Source organism: Mauremys reevesii, linkage group 2 (assembly GCF_016161935.1).
Source record: "Mauremys reevesii isolate NIE-2019 linkage group 2, ASM1616193v1, whole genome shotgun sequence".
Taxonomy (NCBI): Eukaryota; Metazoa; Chordata; order Testudines; family Geoemydidae; genus Mauremys; species Mauremys reevesii.
The window spans coordinates 210,055,234-210,078,742 of NC_052624.1; the positions used below are offsets into that span (position 1 = coordinate 210,055,234).

At 41.9% G+C, this 23,509-nt stretch overlaps 1 protein-coding gene across 12 annotated transcripts in view; it reads right to left on the reverse strand.

Annotated features, from left to right (window-relative positions):
- Nucleotides 1-23,509, reverse strand: part of CHST9 (carbohydrate sulfotransferase 9) — a 204,176-nt gene that overhangs the window by 167,035 nt on the left and 13,632 nt on the right. For 9 of the 12 annotated variants that reach the window (XR_005594931.1, XR_005594927.1, XR_005594925.1 and 6 more), the window contains 2 exons: nucleotides 23,176-23,282; nucleotides 20,407-23,057 (listed from right to left, as the gene is read on the reverse strand). The exons of 2 other annotated variants lie outside the window; for them this stretch is intronic. The gene's annotated coding sequence lies outside the window, so the exon portion shown is untranslated. Of the gene's footprint in view, nucleotides 1-2,035; nucleotides 2,198-16,808; nucleotides 16,911-20,406; nucleotides 23,058-23,175; nucleotides 23,283-23,509 lie in introns of those variants that run through there. One more of the 12 variants, XM_039526934.1, reaches the window with a different exon arrangement.

The window sequence follows — 23,509 nt, forward strand, 5'->3', positions numbered from 1 at the left end:
AGTTAGATTACCAAGGGCCTACTTAGGCAAATGCATAGTCACATGAGGTACAGCAAGCAGCTAAAAACAGAGGAGGGAAGCTAGTTCTGAAAACTGGGCTGAAAGCCAGAGCAGGCTAGAACACCAGTTTGAAATAAGGGCTTTTATTACTTTGTTTTGGAAACTCCCACTGTTATTTGGGATGGTGGGAAGAGTAGGTGCATTTTCTGGTTCCTTTACCCATTGTGGTGGGTGAGGTAGGGCTTCAACTGTTTTTTATAAGCCAACTCAGTCATTTCTGACATGGTTCCATAGGGATTGTCTGGTAAAGGTGATGCACTGAAGAGATACAGTTTGCCTTTTCTACAGCTGCATTCCTTTTACTTATAGGTCATTTGCTGCATTGGTGGCCTTGGCTACCAGCTGAATTTCACCCAAACACAACAAGACATTTGCAATACAATGTTCTTGAATTTAAAAGTTATTTACAATTTTGAGGGCACCTAACAACAATCTTCAAAAAACCACCAGCTTGTAAGTTCCATCAAGGACCCAAAGGCATTTGGGAGAGGTTATCTGAAACACTATTAAAAAGAAACTATAAACATCACTCAAAGATGATCGTTAATTTTATTATTTTGAGGAGCGTGTCAGTGTGTTAGGCGATTTAGTTCAAGCTGTCAGGCCAAGTGGAAATGATGAGAGTTGCATGAGAGACAGTCTAAGATATTACAACCTTCTCCTTATTTCACTCACATGAAAACCATCTGTAAGAAATCAGGGAAGCTTTAAAAAATAGGTCTCCAGAGCTCAGTGATTTTAAAGACCAGTTTACACTGACTTTCAAGAGCCAACATCTTGGTAAATGGCTCTTTTACTAAACAAATATTCATTCAAAAAGAGAACAAGGATGTCTGCTCCCACCACTTCTATTTGTCCTATCAATACAACCACTTGCAGAGGAAATTAGAGCTAATAAGAATATTACAGAACCCATAAAAACTGCAAGCCACAAAATTGCCTTTTTACACAGACGTACCTCTGCATCTTACACAAGCCATATGCTCAAAAACTGCATTTTATACTTTTAGCCATATCACTCTACAAAATGGATATGTAAAAGATATACTCACGAGGCAAGAAACCACAGAGCAGCTCAAAACCTCATGTCAGATCTCTTCAATGTTTACAAAAATAAAGGGCTAGTTTCTCAGCTGGTGTACATTACCATCTCATTGATACCAATGGTGATTTATACACGCTGTGGCTCTGGCCCAGAATACTTAGGCATGTATGTGGTTGCTTTGGCGGACTCACTCTATGTTGCTATGATTCCTCCCCTCTTGCAAAAACTGAAAGAGAAAGTTGGAACTCGGAATAAGCCTGATTTAAGTTGACTAGGTTGACAATGTGCTATAAATATGAATGGGCTTCAGCATGTTTGGTTTTTTTTACTTGTTTAATACGCTTCCTATAAAATTGCCTGTGAACTTTGAAAAGGTAGACAAAAAAATTGCAACAATATTTGTGTGTGTCTTAAAAAGTCCTTAGATCAAAAATAAAGTGTTGAGTTGCCTTCAGGGCAGGGAGGCATTGGGCTTCCAAACCTGAAACAGTATAACTAGGCAGCTAATTAATAATAATACCATCTATATCTCAGATGGTACTTTTCATGAGTAGATTCCCAAGCGATTCACAAAGGAGGTCAACATCATTATCTCCATTTTAAAGATGGGGAAACTGAGGCAAAAAGAAGTGAAGTGACTTGCTAAGTCACCCAGAAGACTGGTGGCAGAGCTGGTAATACAACTGGAAGGGAATTTAGGACAACAAACTGGGTTCTGACCCAAAAGCGCAGATATGCTGGCAGAATTGTAACAGTTACCAAAATGGTATCAGAATGAAAATCAATGAGTTCTCCATGAAGGACATCAACACTGCAGATGCTAAAAGAGAAACACTTGAAATATATTGTTTCTGGCAGGAAAATATACTAAAGTAAGAACAATGGAATTCAGCATCTCCATCTTACATTAAAGACTTAAGAAAAACTTACGTGGTTCATAGGGCCTTGTGCATAGGGATGAATTTCATTCATAGGGAGCACTATATTGAACATGGTGGAGTGTTGGACTTAATTCAAAACTAAATGAAGAACTTCAAAGCGTACGGCCTCTTCTCTTAAGTTATGCAACAGAATATCCTCTTGGACTGTGAACTAGAAAAAGGAGTGGACAAATGGACAAGTTAAACTGAAATTGGACTGACAAACTGTGTTGGTGCCTTTGTGTCTGTGAGCCAAAGTGTAAAATTATTTTGCACAAAGACATTAATTTTTAAAAAATGACCGTAACTAACTTGATATGAAGTTGTATCATTCAATATGTAAATTATTTTATGTTGTCTGGTATATATTTGATCTTTGTTTTCAGCTTTGTCCAACTGTTACAAAGAGATGCTAAAAACCAACAACATACAATTCAAAGCCAGTGATAATTCTAATACTGTATATTAATGATATGTTTTGGTTATAATGTAGTGATAGAATTTCAATAATACACTATATATTTTAATTTAGTATTATAATAATAGTAACCATTTAGTCCCCGAGACTGCAATTGATAGCATGTGGGTAGATTTTTCTGCCTGCAGAGAGATCTATTGAAGTCAGTGAAAGCAGCAATCCACTTGAAGCACTATCAGTTGCAGGATTGTGGGTTTATATAGCACTTTCCTTATATGTGCTTTAGAAACAGTTAAATATACTCCTGAAATTATAATGAACCTACGATACTGACCTATAAATTATTATAAGTACATTTAAAATATTGCTCTATTAGTCTAAATGAAATCCATCAACTACTTTCCATTTTAACAGATTTTATACTTCCAATAGAGCTTTAATACATTTTTGGGTGTGTTTGAGTAAGAAGACAATTGTCTTTTGAAAGTATTTTTGAAATCTGAACAGATAGATCATGAAATACTGTAACTGACTGCAAACAATCATCTTTTGTACAGCACAGACATACACACTTTTCAGGAAATTATGATATTGTATTTTTCAGTTTCTCAAAGAAAATACAATTGCCATATCAATTTAGATGTAACTATATTACTGTAGTGCTTATAGCTCAAGAATGACTGAACAAATACACATGCACGCACAGAGGTATTTGCTTTCAGTGTCTGTGGCATCTAGTCCAAGCTGGCTGTGAAGGAAGGAAGCCCGTCTGAGTGGTGGGCTGGGTTACAGGAACAATACAATCAGGGGTGGCTCTAGGAATCTGGCCGCCCCAAGCAGGGTGGCATGTCGCAGGGGGCGCGCTCTGGCAGTCGCCGGTCCCGCGGCTCCGGGGGACCTCTTGCAGACGTGCCTGCGGAAGATCCGCTGGTCCCGCGGCTCCGGTGGAGCTTCCGCAGGCATGCCTGCGGGAGGTCCACCCAAGCTGCGGGACCAACGGACCCTCCGCAGTCATGCCTGCGGGAGGTCCACCGGAGCCACGGGACCAACGGACCCTCCACAGTCATGCCTGCGGGAGGTCCGCTGGTCCCGCGGCTCCGGTGGACCTCCTGCAGGCATGACTACGGAAGGTTTGCCGGAGCCGCCTGCCACCCTGCTGGCAAAATGCCGCCCCAAGCGCGCGCTTGGCACGCTGGGGTCTGGAGCTGGCCCTGAATACAATTGTTACAATTTAGAATGATAAGCCTATACCATGATGCCTACAAAATACCTGACAACAATTAGGCAGCTGGACAGAGGCTGGGTTGGGGTTTGGGACTGCTGCTTATTAGAAAAAACTCTCTCACCCTGTGTACCCACTGTGTACTTGTACCTGTCTGTTGTCTTTCATCTGACACTTAAATTGCAAACACTTTGGGACAGGAACCATCTTTTTGTTATGTTTGTGTACAGCACCTAGCACAATGGTGCACTGATTCTTGATTGGGGCCTCTAAGCGCTGCCACAACATAAACAGTCAGGATACAAATATGTACAGTAGAAAGAGTTTACTGTGCATTAAGCTGTATCGGAATTTTCATGTTGTATTTTATTATATATTGCATTTTTTCCTTGATAGCATTGTTTGTCCAATAATGATTTTAAGACAGAGGTTCTTGAACTGAGCACTTGTGATTGGCTAGCACCTACATGGTGCTGCCTGCTCCTCCTCCACCTTTCCAGCTATTAAATTGCATTATAAGATAGCCCAAAACAGCATTCAATATCTGCTTACTGTTACTTTTCCATGCTAGCAGTTACTGTAATTTCTATGGGGATATTTTTAAAATTGCAAGTGGGTGAGGTGGTCTGTCTGATGCTGAATGGGAGGAGAGGTGTGCATGAGACAAACTCTCTGATAAAATATGGACTGTTCCAAAGAGGTTTGAGAATCCTTCTGAGTGGTGACAGAGTTAATATTTGGTTGCTCAACTTTAGCAATGTATAAAAAAAAACAAAAAAAAGTGTTTAATATTAGATGTTCACATAAACAAGGGTAATTTACCAGGGAATATAGATTCACAAGTATATTTGCATATAGTAAGAGGGAACTGCTCACAATGGTATAACCTATTTTTAATAGCTAGACCAACCTGAGAGTGAACCTGAGCTCTCGGAAAGGAAACACTCTTCGTTTCCTTAGAGACAGCATCTCAGAGGACAGAGATACAACAACAGTAAGGAAATGAAAACATCATGGAACGCTGGTTTAGGGTTGATGATTACAAGCACAAAGGAATTTCTGCTGTCTTGTTTTCAGCTAGCACACTTGAACATGGTCCCTTCACTCAAGCTATATCTTCTAGGGCTAAATCCGGTTCACATTACCTGTTAAGTCAATAGGCTAGAAGGATTTGGCTTCAAATGGGATTATGCTAGGACATAGGGTGACCAGATAGTGTGAAAAATTGGGATGGATGTGGGGGGTAATTGGCACCTGTATAAGAAAAAGCCCCAAATATTGGGACTGTCCCTCTAAAATTGGGACATCTGGTCACCGTACTAGGACAGCTCTGTTGCAAATCTTATAACGTGTGAGCTCAGTTTTCTCAAGCAACATTTTGAATTTGTCTATCTATGCCCAGCCAACAGCTTGAGGGACAAACAGCTGAATTCAGAATCAATTGAAGCAGATTGTCCCTGACGCCTCTGTCAGGACTAGTTTTTTCAACAGAAGGACATGACCACTGATCTCTTCCTCTTGAAGCTGCATAGGAAATCACTCAAAGTGGCTTTATTTGATGTCCTCAAAAAAACAAACAAACCTAACTCTATTCAAGGAACTCCAGAGTGAGTCCTGAGCAATCAGGGAGGTTTTAAGCACACAGCTGGTGTTGATGAAGGTATTTTCATGCCAAAATGTTCCATTTTCAGTTTTCCAAGACCCAAACGGAGAAAATGAAGCTTTAACATTGCACATCTGCCTGGTGGCCTCTCATTCAGCCTTAAGACAAAATACAATTTTGGATTCATGCAATCATCAAAGTGGAGAAGTTATTCTGTACTTTTTCCTCCCCAAACCTGTTCTGTCTGACTTCCAGCATAGAATGACTGTCAGAGTCTGTCCACCTTTCACCTCAGATGTGGCTGAATTCCCTTGGGGTGAAAAAGCAAAAAGTTTCGAGAGCACTTTGGAATCCTTTTTATGAAAGGCACAATATCCAGTGAAGCAATACAGTTCAGAATTATTACATTTATAATTATACTTATGCAGTGGTTCTCTGAGAAATCATCTCATGACATTAGTATACGTACATTCGCTGCACCTTACACAGACACAGAAGTAGTGCAACCAGCGTACTTCCACTGTGTGAGGTGCGTGGGGGGGGAATCTACACACAGGATCTATGCAAATCTCCCCACTGTTAGCATGCAGGGCATGGGAGAAAATGACAAAATCTGTACCTGCATGGATTCCTTCCTGCCCCCAAACAGGATCTATCCAAAAAAGGTCCCATCTTAGGCTACACTAGGTATTAGAATTGAATAACTTCTGCAAAATGGCCCTTTCCCCCTCCCTCATCTCCACTGTGGGAAAGCGGCTGATCTTATTCTTGTTTATTATTTTTGCTTCTATTTTAATATATGGTAAAAATGCCTACAGCTTGGGAAAGTCTTTTTTTATTTTTCGGAATAAATAAATGCTGTGCGCTTGATTAGTGACTTCACTATCTCAAAGAGCCTTCAACCTAATCTGAATAACAAATAAAGGCAAAGTTCTGTTCTGCTGTTTATCAGGGAAGTGTTATGAGTGTTTGTGTTGTGTGGGTGGGTGTGAAGGAAAGTCTTGAGATGTGTATGTTGTTAGCCTTTGTCTAATCCCCCCAAAACATGACTAAGAAAATTTTTTTAAAAAGTAGGAAGATGATGGTAAAGTCAGTTACAAAGTTGTATATTTGATAGAAAGCTACATTGGGGAGTAAAAATAAAATCATAAAATAACAGGAGACAAATGCAGAGGGAGTTAGGGAAAGATGAAAGAAAAGAGGAAAGTGAATACCAATAGTGGTCAGACACAGTAAAAGCAAAGACCAGTAATGACAAGCAATAAAGACCCAGGGTCAGAGGTGAATGATGAAAGCTGTGGAAATGAGGATGGCTAGTTTCTAGCAGAATACTATTTTATTTAGGATGTTATTTTGATTTAAGTCAGCAAAGCTGTTTAAATAGAGATGATCTCTATAGGAGGAGGAATTCAAGGCAAAGGAACCTGTAGTAACATTTTCAAAAGCATGTAAGTGACTTGGGCTTATCTAGAGCAGCCACTGTAGCACTTCAGTGTAGACACTACCTATGTCGACTGGAGTGGTTCTCTCATTGGTGTAGATAACCCGCCTCCCAGAGAGGCAGTAGGTAGGCTAATGGAAAAATTTAACCTTTTAGTGTAGACCAGGCCTTTGGCTCATTTTCAAAAGTGACTTTAGTTGCTTAGGGTCAGATTTTTAAGATGTAGATGGTGACTAGTGGAATATTCAAAAGTGCCTAGGCACTTAACTCCAGGTGCCTAGGGGATTTTGAAAATCCACTTGGTAGCTATCTGCATTTTTAGGCACCTAAACACTGTTAAAAATCTGGCCCTTAGAAGCATGTCGAGGGGTGACTCACTGCTGGCTCACCTCATCATGGCTCTTCTCATCTAGCTTCTGCTCTCCCACTCCCCAGCAGCTACTCCAGCCCTGCAGTGGTTCGCCTCTTCTTGTGACTCAGCCCTCTGGCCAGGTCATTTATAGTCCCCTTCTCACCCTTCCAGGATAGCAGAGCCCAACAAATAAGTCCAGTATCCTTACATCAGGTCCTTAGCCTCCTCTGGCATCAAGGCTTCCAAGACTCCTTATCTCTGTATATCAAGGGGGTTCATGTCACCCTTTCCGGTGCTCTCTCCTCTTTGTTCAAGTCCAGGAACTCTGGAATAAGCAGGCAAGGTCTGTCTATTCATACCCATCCCCTCCAACCTCTCTGGACTTCTTTCTACTTCAGCCTATACAAACTTATAGCACTTCTGCCCTCAAGTTCAAACTTCCTTTCCTCCTAAGTGTCCCCTTTGCTCTGTTCCTCACTTGAACACCTCCCTGGATCGCTGTCCTTTTGTCAGGGCTCACCAGCAGAGCTAGCTCTACCCCGATGGCTTCTGTATCTCTCTCCTGATCTCTTGCCACTGTCTTCTACTCAGGAGAGGATCCCAGCATTTCCTCCCTTTATGGTAGCCCTCCAACTACCCAACTTCCTCTCCCCTCCTCTAGTTGGAACTCTTCTTTAATTGGGCTTGGCCCACACCCCAGGAGCAAGCGGACACCCTAACTGTGCTCATCATCTCCACTTAACTCTTTCAGTTCCAATGTAGGATACACCTCTCCCCCAATCACACAGCCTAAGTCCCACTGATTTCCAATAAAGGGTCTAACGTAGCCATTTGGCAGTGGCACTTCCAAATGTTTTTTTAACCTTTTGCTTTTTAACTGAGTTGGATCCACTCTTGTGGTATTTTTAGTGGTGTGATTAAGACAAGCCTACTGTGAAGAAAAATCCAGTGATTTATATCGAATAAAACAGCAGCAACATTCAGTACGAAGAGCTTTGAGCAGACCTGCTGGTGATGGTGTGTGCTTATGTAATGGCTACTGCCTTGGCCAACACCAAGAGTGAGTAGCCACAGCTTGAACTAACAAGTCAGGCTCTCCAACTGAGAGCTGTAAAAGACCAATATACTCTGTGGGTCAGACCAAGAGAGGGACATGTGGGACACACTGACTAGTAGGTTACACTAACATAAGTTAACACTGAATGAACCCCATGAGGAACAAAGAGCCAGAGCATGAAAGGCTGGCTGCTGGGTACATGGATAAGGTAATCTTCTAGAGTGAAAACAACAGGTGGGAAAGAACATACTCATCCTTTGCAGACTAGCTTGAGATGTTTCCAAGAGGTAGGATTGAAGATGACGGGCCAGCGTCTCCTGTCAAGCACACCCCATACTGGCCAATGATGGTTCTTCAGAGGGAATGAACAGAACATGCTATCATCAAGTGATCCATCCTCTGTTGTCTTCTCCCAGCTTCTGGCAAACAGAGGCTAGGGATACTCACCATTGTTGGACCTATCCTTGAGGAACTTATCTAGTTCTTTTTTGAACCCTGTTATAATTTTGGCCTTCACAACATTCTCTGACAAAGAGTTCCACAACTTGACTGTGCGTTGTGTGAAGAAAAACTTTTTTGTTTGTTTTAAACCTGCTACCTATTAATTATATTGAGTGAGCCCTAGTTCTTGTGTTATGTAAGGGAATAAATAACATTTTCTTATTCACTTTCTCCCCAATATTCAAGATTTTATAGACCTCTATCATATTTCCCCTTAAGCTGTCTCTTTTCCAAGCTGAAAATTTCCAGTCTTTTTAATCTCTCCTCATCTGGAAATTGTTCCAAACTCCTAACCCTAGGTGCCAACTCCGTGGGTGCTCTGGGGCTAGAGCACCCACCAGCAGCCCCCCTATCAATAGCTCTCCTTCCCCCCGAGCCTCATTCCCCACGGTGGACTCTGCCGATCAGCACCTCCCCGTCCCTCCCAGCATCTCCAGCCTGCCGTGAAACAGCTGTTTTGCGGTGTCAGGAGGGGGAAGGGAGAGGAGTGAGGGTGCAGCACGCTCAGGGGAGGGGCAGAAGGAGTGGGGAAGAGGCAGGGCAAGGACGGAGTGGGGGTGGGATGAAGCAGAGCAGGGGTGGGCATTGGGAGAAGAGCTGGAGTGGGGGCAGGACCTGGGCAGAGCCTGGGGGAGCACCTATGCCACTAACCATTTTTGTTGCCCTTCTCTACACCTTTTCCAATTCCAATATATCTTTTTTGAAATGGGGTGGCCAGGTGGACCTTGGAAACCCAGCCTTCCCAGCCAGGTGGGCTGCCCAGAAGTTGGGCAAGTGAGCTGGCAGTATGCCAGGCAGGTTTCAAAACTCTGCCAGAGTTCCATTGTAACTTTGGCAAAATAGGACAGTCTTCCTCAAAACATTTCAAATTTGCCAAACTAGCACATTCTGATAAAATGTTTTGTCGGAATTTTTTCTGTAGTGGGGCGGTCATCCTGCTCGGGCTCAGCAAGCGTTAAAAGCCAGCCCTCATAGAGGGCTGGGGTGGGAATCCAATCAGAGAAGGCCGAGGCAGCCAATCAGGGCCAGGCTGGGCCCTATAAAAGGGCTGCAGGGCCAGAAGGCAAGGAGTCTCTCTCTAGCTGTGGAGAGAGAAGGACCTGGCTGTTTGGGAGCTCAGGGAGTGGGAGTAGATCACGGCTGGGGAAAGGCAAGAGGAGTTGGGGAGCTCCAGCCTGGCAAATCCCAAGGCTGCAGGCCTTGCTAAAGGCCAAAGCCAGTATAGGGGTTGCAGAGGTGCAGCCTGGGCTTAGGCAGAGGCAGCCTGTCTGACTCCCTTGGCAATGATGAGTGGCCTTTACAGACTGCAGTTTGCCCCAGTGAGAGGGGGCTAGATGACGACTGGCAGTAGCCACTGAGGCAAGGTGGGTGTAGAAGTTTGGGGGTTCCCCTGGGAGGAGAGACCCAGCGTATGGGGGTGTTGCAGGGCGCAGAACCCCAGGGTAAGGGGCATTGGGGTTTGGGAGGGACACAGGGGCCCTGAGGCAGGCGAGCCACCGGCCAGAAGGAGGTGCTCTGTGGCTGAAAAAGAGCTAATTCCAAGACTACCAGCAGGAGGTGCTGCACCAGTGAGTCTTCGCTTTGCTACACAGCCCCATCAGATACATATTCTATGGAAAAAACTCCATCTAGAGCATAACTGTAGCTATAACAGATCTTTTACTTTCCACTTAGATACTCAGAACTACCCAAAAATCAGCTTTCTGCTTTTGTAGCAGATGGCGTAATCACTATAATTCATATTCAGTCCTGCGGCAAATTTATCCTTGAGGTCGCTTCCATTCACTGCGGGGATGAGTTTGGTTCCTTTGTGTTTGCATTGCTTGCAAATTTGGGAATAGCCTCTCTCTCAGGTCCCTACAACAACCCCACAATTATCAAAAATAATATGGGCTACTTGAGCACAGCTCCAAAATGGATTTTAGCAGCTGAAACCATCACCTAGAAATACTGAAATAATTGGCTTATGGTCATTACTAGCTGAACTCTTCCTTACTAGGACCCTTTCAGCAGATCTGCTTTGTCTCCTATTGAAATCTGGGTAGGTAGACTTCTAACACGGCTTAGAGTCTGGGGCCGACACAAACTGTTCCTGAAACACTGTGATAATTTTGAAATATGAATACTTCTGATTAAGCATTGTTCTGAAAGGGTTTCCCAGCAGAAAGGAAAGGATTATCCAGACCCTGTTCTTTGAAGCAATGAGCTGGCAGTCTGGCACAAACAGTGGGTGGTCAGCAGTGGTGAAGGCCTTATCAATTTCTGCCAGTGAACTCCAGGTAGCAATTTTAAGGAGCTTATCGGCAGATGGGGTTAAAAACATAAGGGTTCATCAATGAAAAAATTAACAGTTTGAAGAACAATGATTCTTTAAAGTTCTAACGGTCTAATCACAGCCCTATCTCTGAATGAAAGAAACCTCCATAAGCCACAGCCATTCTAAAAGCAGTAACTAGAAAGTGTGTTCCCTTCAATTTAGAATCCTACAAGGGCACAGTGAGTACCATGTTTCATCAGCTTAAATAATTAACTGCAGAAGGACATGTAATATTCATCGCTGAAAATCATTAAGCAAAATAGGCTGGAAAAAAATCTTAAACATGAAGTGATATTAATCATTTAGCCACAGATTCAGCTCAGAGCTTCTCTTTTGTTTAATTTTTTTTAAAAACCTATTCACTGGCAGATGTTGCTCTACAAACCCCACACAAGAAATTCCCACGTGTGAGGCACCGAGCCCGAGGTTCCGCAGTATTAATTAACGTTATGAGGCGTTGTTAATGACAGTGGACAAAGTTAAAACCAGGAGCTCTTTGTGTTCAGTAAATTGGGGATGAAAATGGGTCAAAAGAACAATGCCTTTCAAATAGCATTTATCTTCTCAGATGCATTGTACACTCCCAGCTGTTCTTATTTGTGCAAAGAAAAAGACAAAAACAACCCTAGATTTTTCTACATCTCCAAACATGCACAATGGGAAACCCCTGCAGAGCTCAGGACTTCAAAAGCAAAATGGATTATTCCAAAACCCAGAAGCTTCATTAAGATTTCTGAGCTGGAGGGGCTGAACTTAGCATGTGCAAAGGCTGAACTCAGCATGGCAAGCAGAGAATTTTAGAGTTATGCTGTTCATCTTTCTGATTAGGTGATTTCCGGGCAAACTCTACATGTCTGAATTGTTCAGCTCATGGCCCAAAGAACAATCATGTACAAATTGGCTGTGTCAGATCTCACTAAAGTTTCTTATTGTCCTCTGCCTCTGTGACATCTCTTCTTGTTCTCTTCTTGTTCTTTTCTCTCTCTCTTTTTTTTGGCCTGGAAAACTAGAACGGGCTGAGCCCCAAACCAGAATCTTTGTTATGCGACTCCATATTTTTTGACAGGTGGGAAGATATTTTAACAGTTAAAAATGCGCACATGAAATGTATTGTACTAGTCAGAAATATCTTGAGTAGTTGGGGATGTAAATACTTCAATACCTGCTCCCTTAGTATTCTGTTTCATAACATCCAAAGGGCGAATATTTAGAATTTGACCTTTAAGCAGCATTTTTTTTTTTAATGCTAGTGGTCACATAGGACCAATGGAGTAAGTCCAGTAATTTGACTCATCATGTTGTGGGTAAAGCGCCATGTTCAGATCCAGTTCTGCAAATCTTTACTTGTGCAAATAATCCTTACATACAGGAGTAGTCCGCTTGATGCCAGTTGGATCGCTTGATGAAGAAGGCTTTGCAGATCTGCACTCTCAGTTGCATCCCACTCATAAATGACTTGATGGAACAAAAAATTATACAATCATACTTTCAGAGAAGGTTCTATTTTAGTAGAGATATCTATTTCTGAACAATCTTTGGAAGATACTTTACAAATAAAGGGCCAGGTTCCGGCCCTCACTAAAGCCCCTTTGTGCTGCTTTGGGGTCTAAAAGCTGCATTAAATGGGTAACTGGGAATTTCTTTAGCACAGACAAGGTACAAAATGTTTTTTTTTTCCAGTCCACCATTTCAAGAGACACAGGCTAGGCCCTGTCTTTTTTTTTTTTTTTTTGGTAAATGCAAAATAATATTAAATAAAATAAAAAGCAACCTACAAAATGAAAAACTTAGCCCTCAAGTGGCTCCTGCAGCAGCTCCTGTCCCAGAGGGCTGGGCCTGGCTTTCTCCTCCAGGTGTTGCACACTGGGTCTCAACATTGCTGAGGTTTGGTCTGTCCACATCTCCGGCATGACAGGGCCAACTTTGAGTGAGTGGGATCATGACCTGCACCCCTCTGTCATGATGGAAGGCAGCCAGGCCAAAGATGAATGACACTGCAACCTCATGTGCCAAGTCGCAATGCTTGGAGTGGAGAGCTGGGCCCAGCCCTGCAGGACTGGAATACCTTCTGCAGAGTGACTGTGGGGCGGTTCACTTCACAGACTACACCCCACATCCAAGGGCTCCCCCCTGGCCCCAGGCCTACCATGACAAAACAAAACAAGATTATAAAAAATAAAAAGAATTTCATTAGAGGGGTCTGTAAAGGGGCCTGAGTCTCCACTGACTTATATCTTGGCTCAGTCATTAACACCCATGAAAAACAGACATAAAATTTACCAAATCAGAATTCTCCATTCACTCATACTGGATGGTAGCATATTACACCCACTTTGCACAGGTGGACATGACTGCACGAGGACGAACAAAGGGAGAATGAGGGCCTTACAAATCATCCACTGTATTCCTATTTGTTGCATGAGGAATGTAGTCATAAAAATGTCTACATAAGGTCATTCATATTTCTTTTAGGAAGTTGGCTAGCATTCAGGAACACTTAAGATATCCTGCACATTGACTAGTTGCAACACTTTCTCAGGGTGCCCAAGACTGTGAATCACCATTTTACCCCCACTGCCTCAACAAGAGAGACTTGCTGGTGGTAAACTGGGTGTCACTTCCTGACACACTGCGACAGTCTGTATCCCTATGTTCACCCCTTTTACAAGACTATGATAATTTTTGTACAAAGTATGCCTGGAAAGGTGGTATATGAAAACTCAATTCCCTGATCATTGTAAAATATGTGTAGCAATATTGCATGTAAGGTTATAAAATTCTATTGTATGACCTTACTGAGACATGCTCCAAGTTTAGAAAAGCAGCCACAAACCAGTCCTTCAGAGATAAAAGGCAAACAGGTGCCTGACAGACTGAGGGAATGAATGAACAAATTCAGCCAGTAAGACTGCTGAAGCATGTGGTGAGAAACTTTTGCTTTCAATTCACTTTGTTAAGTTAGGTATTAGTTGTGTTTATTTTCTTGTAACCAGTTCTGACTTTTATGCCTCATTACTTGTAATCACTTAAAATCTATCTTCTTGTAGTTAATAAACTTGTTTTATTGTTTTATCTAAACCAGTGTGTTTGGACTGAAGTGTTTGGTAAACTCCATTTTGGATAACAGGGTTTGTGCATGTCATTTATATGAGCATGTGTTGTCCAGAGAGAGTTGGGCAGTATAAGATGTACATTTCTGGGGGAAAGTGTGGGACTGGTAATTTGCTGGAGTTGCTTTGCAGTGTAATTCAAGAGTGGCTGGCCATAGCACTCAGACAGTATAGATGGGAGTAACTTACCTGCTGCAGGTTGTGTGTGAGCAGACTAGGAGTGGTTGCTCTGACCGTGAAGCAGTGTAAAAGGTTCCTCAGAACCCAGGAGAATTGAGGAGCCATAGCTGTTCAATAGTGCAGATTGTACCCAGAGCAATGCAGTTATACTGATCTAACTCTTGGTGTAGACAGCACTCTGTTGACAGGAGGGTTTCTCATGTCTACATGGCTACCTTCTCTTGGGAAGGCTAGGTACCTACACTGAGAAGAGAAGCTTTTCCATTAGCATAGGTAGTGTCATCACTAAGGGCTGCAGCTGTTGTGGTTTACGGCCATGTCTACACTACTTCTTACGTCGGCAATACCTATGTCGCTCAGGGGTGTAAAAAAAACAAAAAACCCAAAAAAAACCAAACCACCCTGAGTGACATAAGCTTCCTAAAGTCCATGATATAGTCCCTCTCTGCCACTTATAGTCCAAATAAACCTCTGAAGTGCATTCCCAAACAAAGCTCTACCCCACCCCGCCTCCGCTGTTCTGCTCTTCCTGTTAAATCTGCATTTAGCTCAGCCTGGTGACTATGAATGAGACAATACTCAATTTATATTTCAACAGATAGATGGACAAGCGTCTCTGGTCTGGCAGGAAACCAGTTTCTCAGCTCTGCTGGGGAGTAAACTATAAGAACATATCTTCAGTATATATACACATAGCTTTTTAAATAGCATCAGTACATACATTTCACAATATTAATGACCAGCATGATCCGGGATTTCATTTAAGATCTTACATGACACTCTTTATGGATAGACACTACGAAAGCAATGTGTTACGTGTAGTGAGTTTGTCAGGCCTGTTAGGACTTGCTGACAGAGAGTAACAAGCTCTTTGCCACTGGCACCAGCGGGTCTCTGGTTCACACTAGACAAACAGGAATCATACACAGATGTTCAATACTACATGCTGCCATGAAGGGAATTACAAACAAATTTAAATGTTTTCTCTGTAAGAGTTATTAAATCTTTTTCTTTAAAAAAATTACACAGAAAATTCAATCGTCCTATGGAGAGGTACTCTGTCAAATTGGGAGACAGAATTTAAACTGTTAAGTATAAAAAAGGAATTTTAGTTCTGCTTTTAATAAAAAATGTTGTGGAGAATTTAATCAGAAAGAAGTGAATGATAACTGGAAATTTTTAAAGAACACTTTAATATATGCCCAAAAGCCACATTAATGGAAGAAGGCAGTATTGGTTAAAAAAATTACCTGTCTTAGAGGGCAAGTGAAGGCAACTATAAAAATAAAATAATTAATTTATAACAAATGAAAGAAAAGGGAAGTCCATTGTAATGAATATAAATCAAAAGTTAATAACAGTAGAAAATTGATATAGGAAGCAAAAGGTCGCAAGGAGACTGAGACTTGCAGAGTTAATATATTTAAATACCTATGTATTGTCCTTAAGTACAAAAACAATCCTAACTATGGTGTTGGTCCATTACTAGATGGAAATGGTAAAATTATCAATAATAATGCAGAAAAGGCAGACGTGTTCAATAAATATTTATGTTCTATATTTGGGAAAAAGCCAGATGATGACACTCTTTCCATTTCAGTAGTAACTCATGAGAATAGTAAACAGCATCTACTGAAATCAGACACTTTAGAATCTGCAGGTGCAGATAACTGGCACCCAAGAGTTGTAAAAGTGCTTGCTGAGGAGCTTACTGGACCATTAATATTGATTTCCAGTAAATCTTGGAATACTGTGGAAATTCCAGAAGAAAGCTAATATTGGGCCAGGATTTAAAAAGAGTAAACAGTCTGATATCGATCCTGGGCAAGATAATGAAACGACTGATGTGGGACTCCATTAATAAAGAATTAAAGAAGAATAGTACAATTAATGCCAATCAACATGAGTTTATGGAAAACAGATCCTATCAAAGTAAATTGCTTTTCTTAATGAGATTACAAGTTTGGTTGATAAAGGTAAGAGTGTTGATGTAATATAATTAGACTTCTGTTAGGTATTTGACTTGGTACCACACCACATTTTGATTTAAAAAACTCGAACAAATCAAAAATTAACAAAGCACATGCTAAATGAAATAAAACTGGCTAGCAGGTTTCAAAATGTAATTGTAAATGGGTAATCCTTGTCAAGCATGTGCGTTTCTAATGGTGTCATGCAGGGATTGGTTCTTGGCCCTATATAATTTAACATTTTTATCAATGACCTGGACAAAACAAAATCATCCCTGATAAAGTTTGCAGATGACAAATAATTAGGGGAGTGGTAAACAATGAAGACAACAGGGCACTGATACAGAGCAATCTGAATCGCTTGGTAAACTGGGCACAAGCAAACAATATGCATTTTAATATGGCCTAGGAAAAAAGAATGTAGGCCATACTTACAAAACAGAGGACTCTCTATCCAGGGAAGCGTTGACTTTGAATAGATTTGGGAGTTGTGGTGGATAATAGTTCAACATGAGTTCCCAGTGTGTTGCTCTGGCCAAAAGGGTTAATGTAATCCTTGGAAACATAAATAGAGGAATCTTGAGTAGGAGTAGAGTGACTACGGTATTTTACCTCTGTATTTGCCACTGGTGTGGAATGCTGCTGGAAACCTGTCACCTGTTCTGGTGTCCACAATTTAAGCAGGAAGTTAAACGGGAGAATGTTCAGAGAAAAGCTACGAGAATGATTAACAGATTAGGAAACAAGCCTTAGATTGATAGACTCAAGGAGCTAGCAAAGATAAGGTCAGGGAATGACTTGATTCTGTAAGTACCTACATGGGGAACAAGTATTTGACAATGGGTTCTTTAATCTAGCAGAGACAGGTATAACACAATCCAAGAGATGGAAGTAGAAGCTAGACCAGGGGTCGGCAAACTTTCAGAAGTGGTGTGCCAAGTCTTCATTTATTCACTCTAATTTAAGGTTTTGCGTGCCAATAATACATTTTAACATTTTTAGAAGGTCTCTTTCTATAAGTCTATAATATATAACTAAACTATTGCTGTATGTAAAGTAAATAAGATTTTTTAAATGTTAAGAAGCTTCATTTAAAACTCAATTAAAATGCAGAGCCCCCTGGACTGGTGGCAGGGGCGGCTCTAGGCACCAGCAGGCCAAGCGCCCGCTTGGGGCGGCATCCTGGGGAGGGCGTCATTTGGCTCCGGTGGAGCTCCCACCGGCATGCCTGCGGCAGGTCCACCGGAGCCCGGGACAAGCGGACCTGCCGCAGGCATGACTGCGGCGGGTCCCGTCTTCCCGCGGCTCCGGTTGAGCTCCCGCAGGCATGACTGCGGCAGGTCCGCTCGTCCCGGGCTCCGGTGGACCTGCCGCAGGCATGCCGGCGGGAGCTCAACCGGAGCCAATTACCGCCCTCCCCAGGATGCCGGAGCCGCGGGAAGAGGGGACCCGCCGCGGGACTGGGGAAGGGCGGCGCAGCGCTCCGCGCTGCTTGGGGCAGCCTACTTTGTAGAGCCGCCCCTGACTGGTGGCCAGGACCCGGGCAGTGTGAGTACCACTGAAAATCAGCTTGCGTGCCATAGGTTGCCTACCCCTGAGCTAGACATATTAAGATAGAAAATAATGTATACATTTTTAACAGTGAGGGTAATTAACCATTGGAACAATTTACCAAGATCACAGTGGATTCTCAATTTTTAAATCAAGACTGGCTGTGTTTGAAAAAAACAGATATGCTGTGTGTTATACAAAAAGTCAAACTAGATGATCACAATGGTCCTTTCTGGTCTTGAAATCTATGACCTATCTTCCATGACACCATGCTGAATAGCATTAGTCATATTTTTAGCCTCTAATTCTTTGTTAATAGATTCCCAAATTAACAGATTTTTTTACATGGGATTGACTCAGTCCACGGTTTCCAAGGTCATCCCTTTTACCCTTTTAAAATATTGGCACTACTGTCCAATCCTCTGGAATTTCTGCAGTTTTCCGAGATTTATTTTAATCTCAGTTAGTTCCTTTAAGTCTCACTTGTCTAATCCACCTGTTGTACCTTGTCATAGTCTCGATTGTGAGGTCTCTGGGCAGACTGCGTCTGTACTGTGAGCAGCACAATGATCACTGACTGGTGTCTCTATGCGATACTGTAGTACAAATAATAAATAAGGCAGTTTGTGATCCCTGAGTGTGTTAAGTGTATACCAAGGCAGTGGTCAACTGAAATACAACACAAGTTTTACAGTTAGAATATGATTTTTTAACATAAAACACACTATGTTGTGGTATAAAATGTACATAAAAACACTTTTTCACAGTCGCTTTCTCTGGGAAGAGGGAGGGCATTTTGCAGGAACAGCATGAACTGCCAGAAATGGATGTACCAAACCCAACTGTGCTGAAAACTAGAAACAAATCTTATAACAATCAGGGCTCTTTTCTACCAGGGAAAAAATGATGACTTCATGTCTGAGCCAAAGCACTTGTTAATACACTTAACTGCAACAATGGAATTATTAACAAATAAACGAACTTATTTGCATTCAGTGTCCATATTTCTAGTAGGAGAAATCCATACACTATGCCAAAAATAAGAATTTAAGTGATTTTACATCGAATTATAAAATGCAATGAATTATTTATAAAAAATTTATCTGCATTAGCACAGATGGTACACAACATTGGTGCTCTACACTGCCTTGCATAATGGAAATGCTTGATAAATGCCATGCATCTCTGTTACACAGTATCATCTTGTATGCCAGCACAGTGTGTCACTGAAGACGTTCCAGTGTCAGCACATAAAACTTATCAACTACATGCCAACTGCAGAAGAGAAATCTAGCCTGATAGAAAATAAAATAGATGTAATAAAAAAAATACATTAACCCTCTTCTAAATACTATCTAGAAGTTGTTTAGTCTACTGAATGAAATAAAGTGGTGGTTCCCAGTACAGATTATCTCAATGGGGAAAAAAATTACTGAAGGTTTTTTATCTCCTCCTCATCCCCTTACTAAAGAAGCCCAAACCCTCTAAAGCTGCCTAAGTATTTAATGTTTTAAATTTACAAAAGCAAATAGTAATTTTGGTTGTCTCAATTTTTGAACACTTATCCGGAGGCACCTTTTAAAGAGGCTAGATTTTCAGAAGTCATGAGCAAATACCCTCTGAAATCGGCCCCCAGACCTTGAAGTCTGATGAGTGGTAGTCTAGACAAGCCACGGTATTGGTACATGGAAGACGGTTGTGCCAGCCATGGAGACTGACTTGGCTATCGGTGTTACCAGCACTACCCAAAATTAGGTTGCAATTCATCTCAGTGCTAAGCACTAAGATTTCAGTAGATTTTAAACCGATATAGTTTGTGGATGGAATTGATCTAAACAAAGTCATGATTATTCTTATTCAATTACCTAATAAGAGCTGCCTTGGTTAATTTCATTTAAGGCAATAGAACAGGGGCCAAATCCTGATTCCACTGAAGTCTGGCAAAACTTTCACTGATTTCAAAAGGGTCAGGAGTTGGACTCAAGAATGTATTTTTCTTCTATGTTAATTTAAATAAGTGAAAATCTTCTAGGACAACTAGAAAAAATATCAAGTTTCCTTTGAGTGGTATTTTTCTTAGTGGTTATTAAATCTTTGCTTCTGATTTCTTCCTGCATTTTAAGGCTGGACTAAAGTGAACCTTGGTTAAACACTATCAATTTGCACAGCAGGGGGTTACTTTGCATACTTTAGGTATCATCTGCCCTTCTACTTCTGGCAGATCATCTTACTGACAGTGACCTGTGATGGCTTTCAATGAAGTGAGGTCTTTTCAAGCTTTTTCCACATACAATTTTACAGAGAACTCAAAAGCAGAGAAATTAGATTCTAAATTCACTTTCTGATTTTTAGAGATAATGGACAGAAAAGTCAGATAATGGATCAGGAGAAGGTACTTCCACTTAAAAGTATTCTTGCTTGGTAGGGTCAGTTTGACATGAATAAATGTAAGATTTCAGTTAAAGAGGCACTTTCATGTAATTTAAGACCAACACTTGATCTACTTTTAAAAGTGCTAAATGTCTGTTTTAGAATGTAAGCTTTTCAGGGTATGGACCCTTTATCTTAGTATCATGTACAGCACTGAGCACATTATCACCACCTGACAGATAAAGGCAGAGATAATCCCTTGCGAGGAACTCTCCCTGAAGTCTAATGATCTGTTATTAGTAATTGTTTATTAATGCACCTACAATACATTTGCTTTGTTGTCATAGAAACAGCCAGTCAGCCAGACTATTAAACAAATCAAAGAGACACTATCAAGCTTATAAACACATTTAAAAAATATATTTCTTACCTTTATCACTAAAAATGACTCAATGTAAAAAAAAATAAACTTAATACTATGTGTACTTAACTTTTAAGAAAAATAATAGACAAGCTACAACATAAATACACAAATAAAATATACAATATCTGTTCTTCATACAAGCTACACAGGCTAGATGACATTTGACCTTTGGTTTTATACACCTATCCAGTAGAATTATTTTATTATTCTTTGCTTTTATCATTTTTTCAGCACTTCACAAGAGAGTCAGCCAGATGACTATTTATGGCCAAATCTAGACCTCTTTTTATATGGCAGTAAAGGAAACAATAGTCCCTTACTGCTGTACATAATGGCATTGTATTCTGCCAACTATTCATGGGAATGGTAATTCATGTGATGAAAAAGGGGTTTCAAGCCCAAGTCTGTAGTTGGGAGCTGTGGAAATATTTGGCCTGAGCTCTCTGGTTCACCCACCCCAAGTAGCACTATGGTCCATCTTGGCCCTCTTTTCCCTCCTCCTTGCCCTCACTGTGTGAAGCCACAAAGCAGAGCTTCTGTGTGGTTGGACAGAAAGAGTTACCAAGGACTTTTGCTTTCTCTAGTTGGCTGTGTAACTATCCTTTGTTAGTTCTTAAAAGTCAATACAATTTTAAGCCATAAATAAATAAAAATGCTAGCTTTAGTGAGGATTGGAGGGAAGAGGGGTCTGTCCCGACTGTCCCCATGGCAGTCATCGGGAGGAATCTTCATGCCCAAGGGCTTGCCCTCCCTTGGCTGCAGGAATATCTAAGAAATAATCCAGGTCTAAGTATTTCACAATAATCAATCTTTTGTTAGGGTTACCACCCATCCAGGTTTTACCCGGACAGTCCTGTTTGTGGCTTCTGAGTCCGGGTGCCATTTAGGGTTGCCAGGTGCTTGGTTTTTTACCAGAAAGTTCAGTCAAAGGGGACCTGGCAGTGTCCGGTCAGATGTTCTAACCGGACACCAAAAGTCCGGTTACTGTGGGGCTGGGGGAGGTGCTGGGTCATTAACCGGCACCAGTTCCTGCAGGCAGGCTCCTTGTTAGGGAGCAGCAGCTCCTGTCCCAGCTCCAGAGCAGAAGGAGCCCAGTTTTGGGGGAGGGAGAGAAAGGTGGAGATGATCCAGGGAGCAATGGGGAGGAGGAGTGAAGAGGAGTGAGTGATGGGGATGGGCCCTTGGGGGGAAAAGAGGCAGGACAGGGGCCAAGGCTTTTGGGGGTGGGGCATCAAGGGTCCAGTTACCAGCAATTAGAAAGGCAGCAACCCTACCTTTTGTATTATAAACATGAATCACTTTTAAAATACTTTCCCCTGATAGTATAGAAATACAGAATGATCCTGGTAAAATCTATGTACATAACAGAAAACTGGCACAACTGCTTATTGCACTTAGTTGAACACTACTCTCCTTCTATAAGACTATTTTCAATGTAAGCCAGATGATGAGGGTGTTTGTAACAGATTTCAAAGAAACTGGGCTCTTGAGCTCTATATCAGGGGTAGACTTATAGCGAAGGACCTCACAGAAATATGTGATCCAATTTCATATTGTAGTAGACATAAGGAGGAAGTCAAGCTGTATGTGTACTGGGCCCAATCCTGCCTCCACTGAGGTAAATGTGAGTGCTCACAGGGCTTTCCTGTGAAGGAAATCTCAAGAAAAGGTGCATTTACTGAAGCCATTGTTCCAATGTGCAAAATTTCTGAGGCATTATCCTCCCCACCCAAGTAAATGGCAAATTATGGTGCCTATATTGAGATTCAGTGGAAGAGCATAGAAGTCATAGCCTAGGGGCATCAGGGGCTATGGTGGCTTTAAGCCACCTTTGCACCCTCCTGATCTTGGGCTGCCCTATTTAAATTGGAGCAGCCTCTGGGCGTTGCCATGTGGGTCATATTAGCCAAAGCTAAATACTGACTTGCAATCCACCCTAGATCTTTTCTCAGGTGGCTAGCATAGCTTGGGACTTTCCCTCAGCACCACCAGCCTGTCCCAGCATAAGTTGCCCATTTCTCCTACAAATTGTCATCAGTGGTGAACTCCTGGAAAACACTGAGCATCTCCCTTACCCTGATAGCCACCTCTCCCAGTGAAGATCGAACATGTGATCCATTGTGCCAGTGAATCCTTCGGAAAGTTGCTTTGTCATGTCTTTATTGACAGATCTGCAGATGGAAACTAAGATCCTGGTCTATAATACAGTAGTCATCCCCATCCCCACTCTTCTTTATGGGTGTGAGACACGGGTGACATACCAAAACCATCTTAAGCATCTGGAGTGGTACCACCAGCGCTGTCTTTGGAAGATTCTCCGTATCAGATGGGAAGATTGTTGCACCAATGCCAGCATTCCTTCAGCAGCTAACATCACCAGTGTTGAGGCAAAGATTATGAAACATCAGTTTCGTTGGGCTGGCCATTGTGTGCAGATGTCTCCTCTTCCAAATCAAGTCCTCTTTTCTCAACTTAGTCATGGTAAGAGGACTCATGGGTGGTAGAGGAAAGACTACCTGAAAGTATATCATAAGAAGGGAGGCATTGACCCCATGAACTGGGAAGAGCTGACTGGCAATAGACTGCAAGGCGTCACATCATACATCAAGCTACAGCTCTGTTTGAGAGACTCACCTTGCTCGAGAGGCTGAGAAATGGCAAAGACGGAAGATAAGTGTACAGCATCCTGGCCAGCAGCTGTGCTCTCTCCAGGCAACAATCTGTCGTATATGTGGAAAAACCTGTAGAGCATAGATTGGATTCCTCAGCTATCTTAAGTCTCATCGATGATGTTTCCCCCTGGCAGACATCCTCATATTGAGGGATAGCCACTGCTGACAATATATTGAGCAATGTGCTGCAGCGCCACACCCAACATGTCCCCCCATCCTCAGTTTCACCTCAGCATGCCCCTTATGCCGAGTCTTGTGAGGGGATCCTTTGGAGGCAGCCTTATGGCTGTTTTCTG